Here is a 20,802-nt window from a genome sequence, read left to right on the forward strand (position 1 = left end):
CCAAAGATGATTAAAACCTCAATCTAAGCTTTTACAATTGAAATGAAGTATAATTTCCTCTCCCTTAATTATAGCAAAACAACTTTTCAACCCCTACAACTTCACGAATTGAAACTTTTGTTTTCTATAATTAACATTGCTAACTTGCAATACTTATCATAATTATCATGCTCCGACTAACATGATGATTATTAGCATAACACTTATGCTCCCGCTAGCTTTGACATGTACTCAGAAATCAGCTGGACTTCTAGAAATCAATACTTTATTGACTTTCTTACCAAAGTTTAGACTTCTGATACGAGATGCTTTGATAAAAACTTTATCAAAAACATACACCTTTCCTTAGATAGCACACATGTGTGTCTAAACAATTTCAACACCATGAAAAGGGATGCCGTAATCACAGTCTCAATTGTTTAGACCTTTTCCATTCTTCATAAGTCCATGTTAGTGTCCCGGTTAAGCACACACGCTCCACTAACGAATTTGAGAATGCAAATCTCATAATTGCTATCTACTTAAAATCTACTTAGTGAAAGCGTTTCCTCACCATCATTTTCATGAATCGGAGAGAAACCTTATGACACTTAGATTTTATGGTGTATGTGTTCCTATCCATGTGAATTTGTCAAAATCATAATCACAAGACACAGTTAATGACAAATCTAAGCTCATATGGATTGAACTTATGCAGTCTTAATTTCTTTCCACATGGCAACAAATGGGCCTGCCATTGGTTCCAAGTTGTTATGCAATCAATTGAGAACTCTCAGAACTCATATGCAAAGCCAAATTTAACTGGAATGGGCACAAAAATAGAAATATGTCAACACGATAGGTTATGAACCTCACGTCGTGTGCTAGTGTCAAACTACTGGTTTTTATTCTTGATTAGATCTTGAAATTCTTTCAGGATCTTTAAGACTCCCACTGTCCTCTTGACATATAAGACTATCTTGCCAACTATTCAAGAGATAGTGCAGATTCTTTATCAAGACAAACACTTCACACAATTGGCCTTAGTTGGTCTTTGTTTTATCCAAAACATCACAACTTACCAATTTCAAATGTATAAGAGTAGAAAACATTTTACTCTTACATTTGACAAGTGTTATAAACCTTCTTTAAGATGTTTCACTCAAGTTACAATCTTGGAGTATGACTCTAAGACTTGTTTTGGAACGAAGTATGACTCATCTTCTTGATTTAACCATTTCAACAATTCATGACTCCTCTTCTTAGCCATAAGAATGCACTAAGATGTCCTTAGAAGACCAATTGTGATATGGTTCTTTAATCATTAAGATGATCACAAAACATGATACTAAAGTACTCTCCCATCTTTTCAGATTTGAGAAACTTTCATCTTTCTGCCTAATTTGATTCTTCTCATTCGTTCTGCCATACATCGAAACTTTTCCAATGTTTCAGTATTATACTTAATCTGGTAAGTAAAACCATATTTACTAAACTTTAGTAAATCATGACGAATAGTCTTAACGATCTTTGTGGTGGACTTGATTAGTGCACAAGAATGTGTACTCGATCTGTTAGTCCTTCACTTGAATCACATATACATGTGAACAAGGAATTAGTCTTAATTTTCCAAAGATGAAAATTCTCATTCATCATACTATACAACTTGCATGATTCCAAGTTTCGGTCCAATTAAAACTTGGGTGATGAGAATCTTTTCTTATTTGGTAAATTAGACATTACCACAAATGAAAGAAACAAATCCATTTTCCAATATTGCTATCAATGGAATCATATAAGCAACAATTTTTCACAAATGCCATTGTAAGGATACTTAGAATAAATAAAATCAAAAATTTTCCTTTTATTTTAAAACTTTGCGGAAAAACTTATCCTTACAGTGCAAAAGCATATGAAAAACTTGTTGTTATCTATTCCTAAGCAATATATCATAACTCCTAAGCAACAACTCAAAATTCTGATCACCGAACCATGCGATCGAAATCCATCTTCGCGATCAGAATCAGCATATACTTCCTTTAAGTTTCTTCACTTTTCTTTGATTCTTAAAACATCAACATGTAACCCAGTCACATCATGTAATAAGAATCTCAGAATATAAATTTAATAGAGTTAGATAGTGGACCTACCTGAAGCAGAGTCAAAATTTGACTTTTACCATCCTAGTGAACTTTCAGGTAAATCGGGCAGCTTCGCAACCAATGCCCCTTCCTTTGGCAACAGAAACATATGGACCCTTTGGGAATGACACACAAGACTATCTCAGACTTAGCCTTTCTCTTTACCATTTGGTCAATCGAGTTGACTATGGCCGATCCCTTCCCATTGGGAAGAAAAAGCTTTTCTAGATATCCAATGTTACCAATTGTCAATGTCCATGGTAGTTTGGGAAGTTGATCTACTAATAAAATTTGCTTTACCAGAGCTCCAAATCATTGCTGATTCAGCAGCACCAAGCAAATAGATAAGATCATTAAGGGTCATGTCATAGTCTTTTACATAGTAGTCCTTAAAGAACTCACTATGTGACTTAGGAAGTGATTGAACAACCAACTTTCTCAAGACTTTGACACCCAACTCTCCCGGCTTGTCAATATGTGACTTCATCTCCAATATGTGAGCACACATAGACCTTGCTTGCCATTAGGGCTTGAGTGACCTTGAACTCGTGGGTTAGGGAGAATAATTGGAGGAGGTGGAGGAAGTGAAGTTCCAAGCGATTTGGGAAGATCACAGATGTCTGAACTAGACATCTTTTGGGAGATATTCAAGATAGTTGATTAAAACTCCTTAATATAACACCCAATATGAAATATTAAGGTAGGACCCAACACAATACTTTTATAACTTGGAAGAGGGATGCCGTAATCCAAGCTATAAAATATTTGAAGGTAGGCGAATGACGATTCACCAATTTCCACCATGAAAACGAAATAATTTAATTAGGTTTTACTTGGATTTGAAACTCCTAGATCTTTTGAGATTCATTGAACTGTTTAATGGCATGTTTCAATCTCGATTGTGCCCTCTCAAATTTTGTGACTGGGATGCGGAGGATCACAAAACAAGGTGTGAATAACCATGCAAATATACTTGGTACCCTTAATATTTACCCTTCAATCGATGTGCCGGTTAACCACACATGCTCCATCGATACTATGATAAATATTAAGTTACCCTTTTCCTACCTTGTTAAATCCAGGTTAGTGTGCCGGTTAACCACACGCGCTGCACTAACGACTTAAGCAAAGTGCAAAGTGTAATTTCATGGGTTAGCACCAAATTCACATTTTCCTAATTAACTAAGATTGGGAATTTATAAAAGGTTTAGTTACTTAGTATTTATCATTAATACTTTTAATGAAGGGAGAATTATAGTCCTTGTCCTACCCGTTTGGCTAACGACCCTCCACCAGTCAAGGAAGCGGTGGGTGAGAGTGGACACCCATTAAACTGCCATTTTATAGGCAGTAACCTTATACCCCCCTTATAGACCGGCTTCGTGAATGAGGCCTACCAACGGTAAGACTGACTTGCTCTTATACATATATATATTATTAACTTATAATACTGTAAAGTATAAGGGTTGAATTTTAACTTTTAAAATTCTAAGGGCTTAACTTGGAATTAAAGTATTTATAAGGGAAAACTTTACAAATTCCAAAACTTGAGGGCAAGTTTTGAAACTATTCAAAACTATTGAATTCCATAACTTATGTGTTTAAAGTAGTTTTAATTCAAAAAACTCTTCAAGTTCCATAACTTGAGGACAAGTTATGGAAGAATTTAAACTATTAAAAGAATATGACTTTTCTTTATTCATAACCTATGGAAATATTTATGAGTTTTATGAATCTTAAATGTGACTTTTCATATAACTTGAGGACAAGTTACAAAAACACATTTTAGAACCAACTCTTAGATTAATTTGGATTGAAAACAACAATTTCACATAACTTTTCTATTAATCTAAGCAACTCATAAGAACAAGATAATTCAATCAAACTTTTTCATGTAATTAGCCTAACCATTAAACTAATACAAAACATGAATCTATTGACAATTATCTTTGAAATTGGATTAGCATGAAGATTACCACATAAAAAACAGGTTTATAAGTTGAAAAACAGCTTAGGGTAATGTTCCTAGTCCAATTCCAGCCAAAACAATCAAAGATATGCTGTCTGGGGGTCCAACTCATCGAGTGCATGAACCAACTCAGCGAGTTCGATGAGTTTAGCCTTGGACTCGTCGAGTCCCTTCATGGACTCGGCGAGTCTGCTGTTCAGACAGCAAAAAACTTCGATTTTTCAGCCAATTTTGCAAGTATAACAAGAAAACAAGCCTAGGCTCTGATACCACTGAAGGGTTTTGAGCATTCTAACACTCCTAAGTGTACATGCAACCCTAAATACCTTGGATCTATGTTTTCTCTACTCTACATGAAAATATGAATATTCCAAGGTATTACCCTAACTAGCATACAAAACATTGATTCATATGGAATAATACAAGTTAGAAGACATACCTTTTGATGTAGCTTGACTCCATGGAGCTTAAGAGCCTACTGCCTCAAGTGTGACACCTCAAATGGTTCACACAACATCAAATGCACTTGGAATAACTTGAGAGAAATGAGACACTTCATGAAATCGGCTAGCCCTACCCATTCATACATAGTAGCCGATTTTTGTCAAGAATAAGATGCTTATATAGTATGTCACAATTAGGGTTACACCATGTAAACCCTAATTGTCATGGCCTTTCATTTCCATAATCCATGGGTACAAAACCATCATGGAGCATCCATGGAGCATCCTATGGGTTTTAGCCCAACTTGATAATCCATGGAGCATTAGCCCACTATACAAGTATGAATGATTTACACAATCAACCCACATATTTAATTAGTCTCCTTTTGATCACTTAATTAATCCAAATTAATTCTTGATCAATACTAATTAAATAATCTTATTAATATATTAGAACTTATAATATATTAATAAACCTTAAGTGTTATTTCTCTCATTTTAGTCTATCCAAATGCATGATGCCATGCAACCCAAATGGACCATGCCAATCGGGTCAAATACATACCAAATATAGTTATGGACTTAGACACTAATCCAACAATAACATATAACATGCATGAATCATAAAGGCATCAAGCATACATAACTACTTCTCGGGACCGCCCCGACATCGAACCGAAGTCCGGAAACATGTAATCTGCATCGGGCTTTCCCCGGAACACATAACACATAACATATAAGCTAACATACATCGGGCTCAGCCCCGGACGACATAACACATAATATGCATGAATCACGAAGACATCAAGCATACATATCCTCTTTCGGGACCGTCCCGACATCGGACCGTAGTACGAAACTACTAACATCTAAACGGGTCGACATTGTGGCCTTAGACCCGTTCCTACTGGCAGAGAACTCACCTCTCAAACTGGATGCTGAACTCGCGTATGAGGAATCTCTGTTGGCTGCTCCCATGACTGTCTGGCTAACTCTATACAATAATACTTAGGCAGAAAACTGAGAATCCTTCTAAGGGTAAAATGACTGTTTTACCCCTTTTTGATCTAATTTGGGCCATGACCTATGCCCAATCCTTTTTAGTCCTTCCAAACTCATTAAAGCCCATTAAAGTCTCCAAATGGCCCAATTTTCTAAATTGGGCCCAATTCCTCAAATGGGATTTTCTCTCAAGCCTAACTAGTCCTTGGGCCCTTGACTGACTTCTAAAGGCCCATCACGGCCCAACTACTGCTATGTCCAAAGCTTGGCCCAAACCGAGGCCCAATAACATAAAGCCCACTGTCTGAGCGTACGCTGAGCGTACCCTTCTGTACGCTGCGCGTACTGCTCGAATGGCTTGTACGTTGCGTGTACTGGCGTGTACGCCCAGCGTACTCTCCTGTTAAGCCATTTTCTCCAAAACTGCTTAATCCTTTAAGACACTACGTCCAAACTACAGATCTAAGTCCAATACTTCGTCCTAACCCATAAAGTCGATCACTTGGTGGCTTACAACCCACCAAATGAACCCAACTTTAAAAATAACAATAAACTTCCATGGAAATGGCTAGATCTCATGCATGGACACATAAAAGCCTCAAAGCTTGCAACTTTACTGCTAAAGGAACACTTTGAGCTTTAAGGGTGGCAACCCTAAGCTCAAAAATGAAGTTGCATGAACATGATCTATTCTTTGGACCTAAGAAGGTCCAAAGCTTCAAAACCCTAGATCTAAGCTTCTGAGAGGCAAGTTCAAGACTTTATACCTCAAGAAAGTCTGAAATGAAGCAATAACCCTAGATCTATATCTTCTCCTTTGATCCTCCACCTTGCTATGCTCTTCAGTTGCTTGAAAAAATGGCTTTACTACTCCAAAATGCTCTCTAATGGCCTCCAAAGCTCCAAGGACACTCAAGGGTGGTTTAGGGTTTCGTGGTGGCTGTCTAAAGATGAGAGGGAGCCTGACCCCTGAGGCATATTATTCCTTTTATAGTGACATAGCCCTAAAATTAGGGTTTAGTGACTCTGAGCGTACGCTGGGCGTACGCCTCTCTGCACCCGCGACCATTCTCACTTATACGCTGGGCGTACCCAGCCGGACACGTGCATGCATCCTTGCATGCATGGGACTTACTTGCCAAACATTTCCATTAGGGAACATTTATGCCAATAACTTCAAAGTGCTATAACTCCTTCATTCTAAGTCTGTTTCCGACAAACTTTATATCCACAAAAAGGTGGCAAGAAGCTCTATGCTCCTAAATACACACCCAAGCCTTAAAAACCTTTCAAATAAAACCCGAGACCCATAAAAGACCGAATTACTTATACCCTGGGCCTCCGAGACCACAACCGAAGTACCTTTCAAAACAGGGTGTTACACACACGCTCCACTAACGACTAATAAGGTGCAATGTGCAATTTCATGGGTTAGCATCAAATTCACATTTTTCCTAAGTAATTAAGATTGGGAATTTATAAGTGTTTAGTTACTTGGTATTTTCATTATACTTTTAATGAGAATTAATGTCCTATCCTACCCGTTCAGCTAACGACCCTCGACCAGTCAAGGAAGCGGTGGGTGAGAATGGACACCCATTAAACCACCATTTTATAGGCAGTAACCTTATACCCCCCTTATAGACCGGCTTCGTGAATGAGGCCTACTAACAGTAAGACTGACTTTTAACTAATACATATATAATATATTAAACTTTAAATTTTATATAGTATAAGGGTGTATTTTAAACATTTAAAATACTAGGTGGTTTAATCTTTTAATTAAACTAGATTTTTAATTTAATTAAACTCAAACCATATAATCATGGATTTATTAATACTCTTTTAATTAAACACTTTAATCAATTTAATAAAGTCCATAAGGTGTAATTGAACTATTCAAAGCATCTCGGTTATTGAAAATTCAAAATTAAAACTATTTAATTAATTTTTAAGTTATGAACCCAATAGTTGCATCTTTTGAAACCTTTCAATTACTAGATGTTTTAGAATTCAATATTTCAAATTAAAACTTTTTAATTAAACTTTTCAAATTCCAAAACTTGAGGGCAAGTTTTGAAACTCTTCAGAAGTCTTCATTTCCACAATTTATGAGTTTAATGTTATTTTAATGGATGCGACTTTTCATGTTCCATAACTTGAGAATAAGTTATGGAACTCATTAAAAACATTTAGATCAATTTCAACAAATAAAACTATCATATAATTCATGATTGATCTAACTAAACTCATAAAACAAGATAATATCAATTCAACAATTTACAAGTAACTTTGTTTATCATACAACCGACAATTATCTTAAAATTTTGACAATTATCTTTTCATTGGATGAGTATAATCACTACCATATCAGAAAAAACAGATTTTATGATGCAAAACAGTTTGTGGTAGTGATCCTAATCCAATATAGGCCAAAAAACCCGAAAATCTGACATCTGCCAGTACAACTCGTCGATCCAGGCTTTGGACTCGTCGAGTTCATCAATGGACTCAGCGATTTCAGCCTTGCAGAAGGCCATTTTCAGTTTGCTTCAACTTTGAACAATGAACAATGCAACTATACAACAGAAAACTACCAATGGCTCTGATACCACTGTTGGGTTTTGTGTACTATAACACTCCTATTGTGCACATACAACCCTAATAGCTTTGGATCTAAGTTTTCTTTAGTTTTACATAGAGGCAGAGCTAAGAGAGGGCCAGGGGGCCATGGCCCCCCTGATTTTTGGCATTCTAATACATATCTTATATATATATATATATATATATATATATATATATATATATATATATATATATATAAAATAGATTTATCAGTTTCCTAACGTCTTGGCCCCCGCGATGTATTATATATAGTAAGGATACTTCGTAATTGAAAAAATTATTTAAAAAAGTAATTAACTATGAATATTAAATAATCAACAAATCGGTTATGTTCGATTATTACGCACGTAAATCAGTTCCAACAGAAGCCAGAAGTTTGATAAAAAAATAAATAACAATTCTAATAAAACTAGGATACTGATTTTAGGAAACTAAAACTCTATAAAAGAAAACCAAACAACAAATTTAACATCCAAATTATTAACAAGATAAGAGATCATCAAATTTGCTTCTGCCGGAAATCATACCCACCGCCGGAGTGCTCATCCGTTGGAGTCGCCCAAAAATCCACCGCCTGAGTTAGCACGGGAAAAAACCCACTGCCTGAAAACGTACCCATTGGGTCTCCGATCGACACCGCCGTTGTTGATTTCTGTTACTCCGACCAACATTGCATTGATATCTTCTGTGTTTCCGACCACAAATCGCTACAGTGGCAGACACTGTCGCCGCCGGAGTGCTTACCAAACGCCCTTTCCGACTTCTGCGTCTGTAAGTCCCAAATCTAGGAACCAAACCAGTGATAAAAAAAATCAATCAATCAAACAGTAACAGAACAATATGAAGAAGAAATTGATAAAGCAATGCACACGTTATATTGCTAGGCCGCAAACACGTCTGGTACACCTTGATTGCACACACTCACACCGTGAATACTCTAATGATGTCACCTTTGACAGACCTGACACACTACTATGTATAGAAACAGACCAACCGTAAACCAGGTTCACGGTCGTGAACATGATCACGGCCGTGAACACACCTACACAACCGTGAACATACAAAATTAAAGGAACCAAACCATACCAAGACTTATACATAAGTGACCTAGCCCAAACCACATAAATATGACCTAACAATCTCCCCCTTGGTTTAGGGCTAGCATTGATTCAGTCCTTCTCAATGATGAGCACATCAGACCTCCCCATTGACCCAAGCCACATCTGCTTCTCGATAATCTCAGTAACCATAACATTATACTCTTTTGCGGAGGCTTCAAAGATATCTTCAGCAACCTGGATTTGATGTTGATCCAGATAATGTATATCCCATTTTCCAAATTGAAGCAAATCTTTCTTGTCAAATATCTGAAATACACCTTCTGGGAATCTGATGATAACAGAAGTTGTGGTCTCATCATAGACCCAGTAAAGCATACTCTTAAGAGAATCATCTTGGAAGTTCTGTACAACAGGAATCTGTTTCAGTTGGTTAGTAGGAGGCCAAATCACCGTCTTGAAAGGCTCATTAGTCTTTGGATCCAGTACATGCGGGAATCTCTTGATGAAAGACTCAGCAGTCTTCATATCAGTAAAGCCCTTCTTCACTTGCTCTTCCAGAAAATGCTTGAAATCTGTTGCTTGTGGATCATTGGAGGGATTAGCAAAGGGAGCATTGGCAAGTTCAGACATATCAACCCTTGTCCATGAACAAAATTCATGTTTGTCCTTGTAATACTCCACATTTGAACTTTTACGCTTCACAAGCCACAGTTTCAATCGGTCATGAAAGCCCTGATGTGCACAAAATATACCTATCAACTTTTAAATTTATAACCTAACAAACTTATACTAACTATGCACCTATAGGCAGTGTACCTAGTCAGATTATAGTATAGCTTGGGTAAGTCGGGTATCGATCATAGGGAACGATATTTAATTAATAAAATAATTACTAAAAGCTAAACTAAGAAAAACAACTAAAAGTGGGAGTTTTATCTGATTTTACAAGTTCAGAAAAACTTAAGCACTAAAATAAAAACGATTGTAATCAATATACTAAAACACTTTCGTTTAGTTTCGAATCCACCTCTTTCCTATGGTTAGTTCTTATTTATGGATTAATGAAGTTGGTTACCAAGTTATTGTAATTGGCAATTCAAGTCCAAATTTACTAATATTTTCACCAATTCATGAACTACATTGTATGGTCATACATAAGCAAAACACAAAAGTAGTTATTCATTATAGATGGGCTATGTAAGATGTATCTAAACAAACAATTATGGTCACAATTATGTTCTCCAGCACAGCTAATTTTGTTACTTTTATTACTTATCTAAGATTTGGTCGATCCTAGCTCTAGCAATTTAATAGTCACTAAATCACTAGGTAATCAAGTTCATGTAATTTAATGGTCACCAAGCTACACTACACTTGAAATTAAGCAACAAAGTTACAAACTTTAACATGCTAGGTAATGATAATCAAACACATGCATAAACCAAATTCATATAATCCATAAAGTAAGAAACTAACTCATAGTTTTAGGTTTCATCTAACTAAACAAAAGCAAAGGTTTTTAGCCCATAATTACAGCTGGAAAACACATAAAAATAAGGGAAACTAGACTAATCATGATTAAACTAGGCAAACGGAATGTGTAGATGTGAATCCTTGCTCCAATCTCTTTATCCTTTGATCTCTAGTTGAATTCTGCCCTCAAAGGGGTCTTGGAAGAGTATTTTTTCGTTAATAGTCGCAGCCATCAACCCTCTCCCCTCTGGAATCGACCTAATGTCCGAGATATATATATTTACCAAAAATCTCGACACCACGACGTGGTAAAGGCACCACGTCGTGGTCCTCGTGTTTATCCCATATTCCCCAAGCCAGCGTCAAAAATCGCGAAGATTCCATTCACAACGTCGTGGTGGGATCACCACGTCGTGGTGGTTGGAAATCTGACTTTTCTCAAAACACAAAAGTCGTCCGAAATTGTGTCTAGTTTTCAGATCAGTTTGAATCACTTTAATCGGAGTTACGAGTCATGAGATATGGTCAAAATACTGAAGAGGGGTCAAGCTGTCTAGCAACATCCTTCTTGTGTCTTCTTCTTGTCTAAGCTCGTATTTTCCTGCTTCCAGCTTCCATATTGCTTCCAAGCATGTATTTTATGCTACATAACATATATTAAACATAATAAGTACCTTTTTTTCTATAATAAGCATAAATATAGCATAAAATATTAAGATATGATGTAAAATATATGTGTAGATATGCACATATCAAAATACCCCACACTTATATTTTGCTTGCCCTCTAGCAAAACTAATTTTTTTAAGTGTAACTTTCATCACCAATATCATATAAGACAATCCATTTTGAACTCAGCCATTATACTAAGACCTCAATGCACATATTTGTGTCTAAATCTCCTAATAACTTCCCAATCCTAGCTACTCACAATCCTTATGAACCTTCACCCCTTAGCTTATACGACACTCATTTTTGCAACCCTCCGAATCAATCCTCAGAAATCTTTCTTAACCTCAAGGTATTTTTGGTTAAGCTACCCAAGCATACATAATCTAGAAATTACAACTTTAGATACCATAATGGAGCTCTTTTGAATTCTTCACTTCTTTGAATAATTGTTTGATTTCTTTGAATTCACCTCATTTTTGTTTGACTTTTGGTATCTTCAACTTTTTGATTCTTCAGAATTTTTGATCTTTTGATCTTCATACTTGATAGCTCCAAAATTCTTACAACTTTTTGGTAATTTCTCTCTCTTTTTTTACATGTATGACTCACTTTTTTTTTCACTCAAAAACCTACATGCTTAAGCAGGGGCGCTTAACTTCAACCCTTATTGGTTAAAGATATTAGTCTAAGTGCAATGACTACATAAGCTCTCCTGGATAGATTTCAGGTACAGGCTGCAAAACTTATTATGCCATATAAACTACGAGATTACCTTTCATATCTCATGACTTTTCACTAAGACTTGGGAAGCCACAAATATACTATAACATGTATTGGCTCGGCTAAACATTTGAGCTCTCATTGGATCATCCCATATAACACTAGCAACTTAAGTTCAAATTATTACTAGATTTAATTTTTAGATTATTATCTCAAATCCATTAAAAAAATTTTAAATTTACTACTTTTCTAGCAATTTACTTTTTCGACCCCCTACCCCACACTTATTACATACAATGCCCTCATTGTATGCTATGCAAAACATATAATTAAAAAGAAGGAGAAAAGGAACAGACTCCCCTGGGATAGAAGATGCATCTCAAATCGTGTGTAGGATCTATAGATTGCTCTAAAGTGTGGAAACGAAATCGGAAAGTAGAATGGCAGCCTCCTGATGTGATGAAAAACTCCCCCACGACATAGGAAAGTGTCAACCATGTCGTGGCAACCGAGACATTACTTCAGCATGGCGTAAAAATCAAATTCGATGGTGTGGGAACAGCTCATCCATTCCATAGAATTCAATATAGAATTGGAAACGCCACTCTTGAACACTTAGACTACTGAAAGTTCAAGATCAGACTCGAAAAATGGACTTGAAAAGCACCACCTCGTGGCGGAATTCACCACCTCGTGGTGGCTCAAACAGATTATTTTTCTGGTATTCTGATTGCGACAACACGACGTGGTGGGGATTACCACGACGTATTGGTCTTGAAATTGCAATAATCGGTGCCAGAATGAGTTGATTTCTGGAAAGCTTCTTCTTGTGAATGCAAATGTGCCGGATCGAATGAAATTAAAGAAACATTCTTGAAAAAAATGTGTTGAACCACTGCCACTACATGTTGATGATGTCCACGTCGTGTTGTCGTCTTTTCAGTAAATATGCTTCAAAATGCTTTTCTCTTCATTATGTGGGAACCCCACACTTATTCACAAACTTGTTCTTCAATTATGATCTTCAAAAATCGCACGGCTTCTTCAAATTAAGCTCCTTCACTGCTTCACTTTCGTTCAACACTACAAAATAAGATAAAAAACTAGAGAAACGCATCATCATTCGGTTAAGGTGAAATAAGTCTATCACGAAAAATAAAACTAAAACTAAATCAAATAAGAAAAGAAAATGCAAACTCTAAAAAACATCGGGTTGCCTCCCGATAAGCGCTTCTTTTTGTCCGAGTCTTGAGCTGGACTACTTACCACGCTACGTTGCATCGGGTGGAAGTGTAACCTCCCTGTTCTCCATCATTTGATCCTTGTTCGTTTGTAGGCAACCCGTCTGTTAAATGCCTTTCTTGAGCTTTCTTGCACTGTTGGGTTGACATCTTCTTTGTGCCTTCGCTTGGGCTCTTTCCTCATTCCCATGTCTTCAGCTTTTGTCTTGTCTCTTTCTGGGTTTTTCTTGTCAAAATGAGACTCATCACTCTCTACTTCTTTTTCTTCAATCGGCTCTGTGACTTGATCTGGTGGTCTTGTAAAAGCAAACACCTCAAACATCATTGGCGTTGACACTGGAGGTTTTGAATAATTCACTTCTTTTTCCAATTGCTCTTTTGGTAAAGGCTCCTCCCATTCCTCCCACTCTTCTTCCTTCATGCGTTCAAATTCATCATGCTTAAGGAAATTCGTGTTTTCTTGCTTTACCACATTTTCCTTGGCACGGGATGGGAAAGGAAGAGGTGGTCGATACGGCGTGGTAGTATTGTATCCACGTCGTGGCGACTGGGAAGCTTCACAATACTCTTCTTCTTCTTTCCGTTTTACTTCGAGTGACTGATTAGACTCCTCTTCAAGGTCCTTCATATGCTCCAATTCATTTTATTCTTCTATATCAACGGCCATGACTTGATCCATAGGGATTGACTCGACTTTTCTTGAAGGTAAATCCGATAGATTTTCTTGTAAAAGTTTTGTTAATTGCCCAACTTGTGTGTGGATGCTCAAAATAGATGCTTGTTGAACTCTAAGTGTTGCATCGGTTGCATCATGTCTTTTTTCGCTAGCTTCCATGAATCTGAATAGCATTGACTCGAGAGCATCTATCTTCTTCGATTGGACTTGCTCAATTTGATAGAGATCATGCTTAAGTTCTTGAATTTCTTTCAGATCTCGTTCTCTCTTGTACTCTGCATCACAATCCCTTGTAGAATGAGGTCCTCCACAATCTCTGCATCTATCATGTACCATATTAATGGATCCATCCACCTTTGTGAGCCTATTTTCCATGGCATCAAGCTTTGCCATTACCATTGTTAGGACTTCAGAAGCTCCATCTCCATTCACTCTTCTTCTTGTGATATCGTCACCCCTTGGGTTATGATACTCCCTTGAATGCTTGGCGAATTCTTCAATTAAAGCTTTATTTGTTGTCGGGTCCTTCTTTGTCATGGGCCCTTGAGAGTCTAGAAGTTGGCGAGTACACACATTGACTCCATCATACAATATCGAGATTTCTTGTTGCAGATTGAAGTCATGCTGAGGGCAATGTCGTAACAATCTCTTGTAACTCTCCCAAGCTTCATATAGCGACTCCCCTTCTAATTGTTGAAAATTTTGTATGTTTCTTTTAAGCTTCGCCACTTTTGAAGGTGGGGTAAACTGGTTTATGAACTCGGTCTTAAAATCAGCCCATGTCATGATTGCTCCAAAGGGAAGTGATTTTAACAATTCCTTAGCTTCACCCTTCAATGTGACCGGAAAAAGTCGAAGCATCACCGCATCTTTACTCACGTTTGGTGCATGAAAATAATGTGAAATCTCCACCACCTCTTCTATATGCTCATAAGCGTCCTCATGCTCCTTCCCATAAAAGAGGTAGTTCCCTTAACATATTAATAATGTGCCCCGGAAGTTCAAACTTTGTTGTGGTTGGGATTTTTGGTGGATCAAGATCCCATTTGTTTTTATTTCTCATATGTCGCTTGTACTCTTCCATTGACATGGTCGTGATGTCCCCCATATTTCCTGCTAAAAAAAACTAGAAAACACACGCGTAAAAAGGAACAAAAACTAAAAACGAACTAAAAACTAACTGCAATGTGACCACGGCGTGGTAAAGATGACCACGACGTGGTTACAAATCAGACAGAAAAAATAAATGCAGAAAAATAACTTTTTGTGGTTTTTACCCCACAAAAAGGATCGATTAACCTAAAGCAATTAAACTAATAATCAAATAATCCGTTCCCCGGCAACGGCGCCAAAAACTTGATGTGCACAAAATATACCTATCAACTTTTAAATTTATAACCTAACAAACTTATACTAACTATGCACCTATAGGCAGTGTACCTAGTCAGATTATAGTATAGCTTGGGTAAGTCGGGTGTCGATCACAGGGAACGATATTTAATTAATAAAATAATTACTAAAAGCTAAACTAAGAAAAACAACTAAAAGTGGGAGTTTTATCTGATTTTACAAGTTCAGAAAAACTTAAGCACTAAAATAAAAACGATTGTAATCAATATACTAAAACACTTTCGTTTAGTTTCGAATCCACCTCTTTCCTATGGTTAGTTCTTATTTATGGATTAATGAAGTTGGTTACCAAGTTATTGTAATTGGCAATTCAAGTCCAAATTTACTAATATTTTCACCAATTCATGAACTACATTGTATGGTCATACATAAGCAAAACACAAAATTAGTTATGCATTATAGATGGGCTATGTAAGATGTATCTAAACAAACACAATTATGGTCACAATTATGTTCTCCAGGACAGCTAATTTTGTTACTTTTATTACTTATCTAAGATTTGGTCGATCCTAGCTCTAGCAATTTAATAGTCACTAAATCACTAGGTAATCAAGTTCATGTAATTTAATGGTCACCAAGCTACACTACACTTGAAATTAAGCAACAAAGTTACAAACTTTAACATGCTAGGTAATGATAATCAAACACATGCATAAACCAAATTCATATAATCCATAAAGTAAGAAACTAACTCATAGTTTTAGGTTTCATCTAACTAAACAAAAGCAAAGGTTTTTAGCCCATAATCACAGCTGGAAAACACATAAAAATAAGGGAAACTAGACTAATCATGATTAAACTAGGCAAACCGAATGTGTAGATGTGAATCCTTGCTCCAATCTCTTTATCCTTTGATCTCTAGTTGAATTCTGCCCTCAAAGGGGTATTGGAAGAGTATTTTTTCGTTAATAGTCGCAGCCTTCAACTCTCTCCCCTCTGGAATCGACCTAATGTCCGAGATATATATAGTTACCAAAAATATCGACACCACGACGTGGTAAAGGCACCACGTCGTGGTCCTCGTGTTTATCCCGTATTCCCCAAGCCAGCGTCAAAAATCGTGAAGATTCCATTCACCACGTCGTGGTGGTTGGAAATCCGACTTTTCTCAAAACACAAAAGTCGTCCGAAATTGTGTCTAGTTTTCAGATCAGTTTGAATCACCTTAATCGGAGTTACGAGTCATGAGATATGGTCAAAATACTAAAGAGGGGTCAAGCTGTCTAGCAACATCCTTCTTGTGTCTTCTTCTTGTCTAAGCTCGTATTTTCCTGCTTCCAGCTTCCATATTGCTTCCGAGCATGTATTTTATGCTACATAACAGATATTAAACATAATAAGTACCTTTTGTTCTATAATAAGTATAAATATAGCATAAAATATTAAAGATATGATGTAAAATATATGTGTAGATATGCACATATCAAGCCCCATGACACAATTCCTGACCAATCACCGCACTTAGTACCAAATTTTTTATGTTTGAGTTCAGTAATGGTGAGTCGGGGTTGATCACCGCGAATGTTCTGATCGGAACTCCTTTTGAACATCCACCTTTGTTTCTTAGAAGATGAAGCTTGTTTAGCTCGCTTCAAAGCAACTAAGTGTGGAGCTTGAACTGGCTCACGGTCAAATCGATCAACTACTCGGGTTGTTCTATCAGTGGGAGGATCAACAGGGGGTCCTTGTTGTAAAGCTTGGGCAAGGTCAGCTCTGCCTGGTTCTCCGACAGAAGATTTGAATTTGTCACCAAATTCCACAGCCAGTTTATCCTTGAGGTCGAAGTAACAGGCAGTCAGAGTTCCTAGATGTGTCTGTAAATCAGAGATCTGGGTGGTCTTCAGAGAGTTATCTGCTTTAAGCTTAGAGACTTCAGTTTTGAGGTTGTCAATTAAAATATCTCTCTCAATGATTGTCTGATTTAGCACACCCATTTCTTCCTTAAGCTCTTGAACAGATGGGTCCACTTCCCCTTGGTTGCCTTCCTCAATTGAGATGCCTTTTCAGCGAGGAGGAAGGCCTCTTGTTTCATGTTCTGCCTAGACCTTTGCAAGCCTCTCAGAAGCGATGTGGTGCGCCGGCCTTGTGGGGGAAGAACCTCCAGGAGCTGAATAGCTCCCAGACTCAAACGTTGTGCTTGGACCTTCTTGGGTCAGAACAATTGGTGTAGCAGTTGTGGAGGCTGAGAGGCAAATGTCATCACAAGATCACTTTCAGATGGAAAAGAAGACATAATACCAACATGAAGGGGATGAATCCTTGATGCTGCCTCCATATTAATTGAGATGCCGGCCATCTGATTTGAAGAAGTAGGAGGCAATGCTTCTTGAACGTCACTAACTGCCCCTGTCTCTGTTGCCGGTTGAGCAACGTCATGGACAAAGTCAAAGAAAGAATCAAGATCTTTAGTTGTTGGGTTGTACTCATCATGCTCAAATTTGAATGGAATGTCATCATCGTTAAATCCAGATAATTCACCACCTAAACTTGTGTCTTTATCATAATCTCCCCCTACAATATTCTCCATTAATCCTTTCTCAACATCACTTTCCTCAACATCATCATTCTCATTATCATCATCATCATTATCATCATCATCATCATCATCATCATCATCTACCACCTGAACATGTTCTTCGGTAACTATGACGACAGCAGCAACTGGCTCTTCTTCTCTTTCAGAAACAGAGATCACATCATCTTCCTTCTCCACATGATCTGAAGAGCTTTCGGTTGCTGATGCATTACCAACTTCAGCAAACATTCCGAACTTTACCAATGGAAACAAGCCTTTAAACATAAACTTCCCTTTTCTATTTTGCTTTATTAGCCCAAAGGTGTTTGAGCCAAGGCATTTCACATCAAGAGTTTCTCCTCCTTTTTCAATTTCTGGGTGTTTGAAGTTTAAGATCAGTTGCAGGAATCTTGGATACATGAAAAACTTCTCCTTATACTTTCCTTCAACATTCCGAACCATTTCATTCAGAATGAATTTGGAAAAGTTGAATTCAAGACCCATAACAAGAGCGGCAATTGCACCCATGTTCAGCAAGGAAATTTCATCAGCCCCAAATCTCCTACCAGAAATACAACTCACGAACACGTGAGCTAGAAACCTCCAGTAGGGTGGTAACAGCTTTTTGATGGTTAGAGGAAACACTCCTTCATATCCCATTTGTTCAAGGATAGCTTCAGTTTGATCCATTGAAATATCAGTCGGAAAACCTGGCTGATCATCAATTTGCAGAACCTCTCGAATGATCTGTTCTGTCACCAAAATCTTCTTTCCTTTGACAGTAGCCTCTAAGGATACAAAATCATTTTCACCCCTTTGTACCGCAACAGTGCACCAGAAATCCTTGATTAAGCTTTGATAAATGACAGGGCTGGAAGTGAGAGCATGAACAAGGCAACACTTCTTCAAGCCATGAACCATGGACTTGAAATCATTGTGATTTGCAAGTGGATTGACTAGGAAAACCGCCAAGTTGTGAACATCAGCAAACTTTAAAGCAGCCATTTCTTTGATCTGCACTTAACCAAGCCAAGTGAGAAAACCATTGATTTAAACAATTAAAATTAAGGTTTTACTCATTAAACAATTTAACTAGGCTTTAATTGATAATTAAGTGTTGGAAAATTAAAGTTCATGTCCAAAAATTGGGGTTCACGGTTAGAAGGGGGTCCACGGCGATAAACGGGTTCACGACCGTGAACCCTTCAATAGTCGTAAACCCTTCAAAGGGCCGTAAACCATTCATCGGAGCCGTGAACGCCGAAAAATCAATTTTCTTCGATTAAACCCTCGATTCTCGGTCGATTTTCGGTTAGATTTGCATGATGGTGATCGCAATGAGCATACCTACATGTTGAGTTTAAAAGTGTTGCACCATTGCGCTTTAGTAGTTTGGTCCGTTTTGTACTCTCGGTTTGGGCCTGTCCAACCGTGTTTTTCTTTTTAGGGTTTAGTATATAAGGTGCATGCATGCATCCTTGTCATTAACGCTTTTCATTATTATCTCATTGATTGTACTATAAACCTTAGCACATCTCCACAGAGGAAGTTCTTAATCGAGCTCTTCTGAGGTGTGACTATTTTAATCATTCGACATACGGATTGATTCATTGAGTGCTCCAGTATTTATCATTCTTATTGTTTTACCTGTTGAAGATCTAATCGATCTTAAGAGTTCTCAACTCATCAATTGGTATCAGAGCAGGAGACTGTGTAATCTGTACGCATCTCTTCTGTTGAAGAAGGTCTTAGGGTTTTCCGCTATTATCGTTTTTTGCTAGAACCGTCATTTTTCATTGAAGCTGTTCTTAGACTTCGATCATACCCTAACTTTGTTTACTAGTCTGATCTTGATCAGATTTCAAAACAAAATCATCATGTCTCTTGACGATTCACAAATGAACCTAATTAACATCTCCAACAGTATCGGTTCAACCACCAGGATTCCAATCCTATATACTCAAGATTATGAAGTTTGGACGCATCACTTTGAAGACTATGTGATTGGTTCAGAAGATAATGGATACTTAATCTGGGAAGCGATTACTATAGGTCCGTTTGTTCACTCTGGCACAAACAGAACAATCAAGACGCAACAGGAGTACAACCAACTTGTGGTTGATGTAAAGGATGTTCCTCAAGACGAAAAGGATAAGCTTGTGAGCAACATTAAAGCACTAAGAATGATCAGATTCGCCCTACAATCTGACACATTCCGGTTGGTCAGTTCATGCACGACGGCAAAAGAGATATGAGTTAGATTGAAGGAGCTATATTCCACAGATGAGGATCTTGAGCACTCTAACCAAACTTTGTTGCTTTCAGAGTTTGGAGACTTCATGCAAAAACCTGAAGAGAAGCTCATTCAAGCCTTTGATCGTTTCAATCATCTCCTCAGCAAAATGATAAAGCACGACATAGAAAGGAAGGTAATTGAGCAAAAGGTCACATTCATGAATGTCCTAAGAACCGAATGGATGACGGTGGTGTCTACAGTAAAAGCTCATGAACAATTCAAATCTTACTCTTTGCCAAAGCTAGCGGGGATTCTAAAATCACACGAAAGTGCATTGATCAAAGAAACGAATGTGGTTTCAAGCATGGGATCTTTAGCTCTCATATAAAAAGGAAAGAACGTGGCTGAAGAAGAAGAAGATTTAGATCTGTCGGAATTTGATCTAACCAATGAAGAATATGCTTTGATGGTCTCAAATGCAAAGAATTTCGTGCGTAGAAATTTTCCTATCTCCAAGAACCGAAACTGGCAAGGAAGCTACAGTTCGGATAAAGCAAAGGAGGAACCGAAGAACTCTCCTCAACATGAAGAACCGAAGAAGGACAGTAAGCTTGTTGGTGACTCTGGATTTGATTGTCA

The 20,802-nt window shown here is 37.4% G+C and overlaps 1 non-coding gene across 1 annotated transcript; it reads left to right on the forward strand.

Annotated features, from left to right (window-relative positions):
* Positions 1 to 14,618: 14,618 nt before the first annotated feature.
* Positions 14,619 to 14,725, forward strand: LOC145135307 (small nucleolar RNA R71). Its single transcript, XR_013719770.1, has one exon. It is a non-coding gene; the product is annotated as a small nucleolar RNA R71 (small nucleolar RNA).
* Positions 14,726 to 20,802: the final 6,077 nt, after the last annotated feature.

The sequence above is a fragment of the Lactuca virosa genome, chromosome 8, assembly GCF_052849685.1.
Source record: "Lactuca virosa cultivar CGN04683 chromosome 8, Lactuca_virosa_CGN04683_v6, whole genome shotgun sequence".
Taxonomy (NCBI): Eukaryota; Viridiplantae; Streptophyta; class Magnoliopsida; order Asterales; family Asteraceae; genus Lactuca; species Lactuca virosa.